Below are 2352 nucleotides of genomic sequence, written 5' to 3' on the forward strand. Positions count from 1 at the left end.
AAAACAAAGTCGGCCGCTTCATGTCGCATACCCATTGCGCGGGCTTGGAAAACTATAAAGTTGGTCTTGTGTTGTTTTTAGATGTGTTCTTGTGTATTTTATCTCTCTTTCTATTGTGTACATGCACGTACACATACCTTCTACCTGAACTTTACCATTAGGATTATAATCGAGGATGAGTTGTGATGACCTTTGAGGAGTTAAATGTGATGACGGAGAATTAAGGAAAAAAATTTGTTCTGTATCGATTAGATTTTCAAAGTCGAAAGGTGAACTCTAATATAAAACAAGGTCCCTTAGGTTACTTAGTCATTAAAATTGCTCACTTTCATCCTATTTTGACAACTCAGAACTAGAGAATTCATACTCTGATGGCCTATAACTTGACACATTTGATTTAGGTCGGGTAAGTTTAGATCATTGACTACCATTTTTTACTCTTCAAGATACGTTTTTTTTGACACTTTTAAAGACGCTTAAAGTTAGTATGGCTACTGACTTACCAATTTAAATTACTTATAGATAAGTTTTTAAATTATTTTATGCAGGTGAGCCAATTACCATAATAGAATTCTAAATTATAATGGTAGGACTCCTTAGGTGAAATTTGAGTTCAATGATCAACTTTTTAAGCTAGCATCAAGGATGCATAATGACCTTGTCTTAAACCAACCAAGTAAGCTGTTCTATTATTGGACGCCCATGAATTTGGTTTAATGACTTGTATGTTGTATGAATAACACGTACATTATGACCTTTGTACGTGTCATATTTTGTAGAAACCCTAGCTTGCAAGACTCCTCGGAGTATTCCAACTATGCGGAAGTTCTTGAACATTCCACAATATCTTCCTTACTATGACTCGAACACAAGGTCAAGACTTGTGGGAGCCTCTTCAAAGAAAATCCGAAAGGGATTGGAGAAGAGAATTTCTAGAATTCTTCATTTTATTCTCCAGATAAAGTGGGAGAGATCGTATGTCTTTGACTCAACCCTAGGTTCCTATTTATAGGGACTCTTGGAGAATATTTGTCAAATAATATATTTGCATATTTAATATACTATGATATAATACCTTGTACAAATCATATTTAGATATTATAAGATATCCTAATATATATTTAATTAATTTTATTCTTATTCAAATTTTAAATATATTTTTATTTAAGGTATCAAAATACATTAATTGATTTAATATTTAGTTGTATCGAATACAATAAATATATTTTTTATTTAATATATCTAAGATATTAAATATTAATTTGACCCTTCAAATTAAATATATTTTCTCTATTTATTTAATATATCTAATATATAAAATATTATTGTGACATTTCAATTAAATTTATTTTCTCCTTTATATTTAATATATTTAATATACTAAATATCAATTAGAACACTTCAAAAAAAATTTCAAATAAATTGAATCTTTTAGGGTTATTATGAGCTAGCAAGGCGACCATATGGACCTATAGATTATAAGTTCAATGATACAAAATTAATTAATTAAACTCTTTAATTAATCAATTTCCATTCATTAACTATAAGTCACTCCACTATAGACTTAGAGTTGTACTCTCATGCACTGTAGGACAAGTTATGTCCATTGATATAACTATTACAAGCAAGTTGATCCTTCACGAGTATTTCATAATTACAGCTGGGTCAAAAGTCTGTTTTACCCTTGAAATTACATCATTCACCTTATGTACCACTAATTCTCTAATGAACAATTTGTCTATGATCAAATCATAAACCAAGTCCCTCTCGGGCCAATGAGAGGGCGGGACCCTATTGTTCAAGTCTCGAAATCAGTACTTAATAGAACAACTCACCTACTTTCTTTATATGGGAGGGAGTGAATTCCATCTTATGACATTATGTTTCCAACTCCCTATTTGGTCAAGTCCCCAAAATGGTAGGCATATTGAATCGGCTAAAACAGTCATTCTCACCCATGTAAATTAAAGGACAAACCCTCGTAGGCAGGAGTTCATAACTCACTCAAAATTAAGATCAAGTCACATATGATTATCATGTGAAATATTGGTCCAGTCTTATACAAACTCATTGTACACTCATATGTCTCCACATAAACGATTTGGATCAAACTATTTGTAATGATTACAAAGTGGGCCGTATCAATAGTGTTACCAGGATAAGGCACCCAACCTTAACCATATACTTTNATAGACTCTTTAGGTTATTACTTGAACACGATCCTCTTGTATGTCAACCACATACGGTTCAAGATTACATTAATAACCTTGTATTTTCATACAATGGATTAGAATTAAATTACAAATAAAATAATAAAAATTATTATTAAAAACTAAATAATTAATTACATGG

Source organism: Cucurbita pepo, chromosome LG19 (assembly GCF_002806865.2).
Source record: "Cucurbita pepo subsp. pepo cultivar mu-cu-16 chromosome LG19, ASM280686v2, whole genome shotgun sequence".
NCBI classification, from domain to species: Eukaryota; Viridiplantae; Streptophyta; class Magnoliopsida; order Cucurbitales; family Cucurbitaceae; genus Cucurbita; species Cucurbita pepo.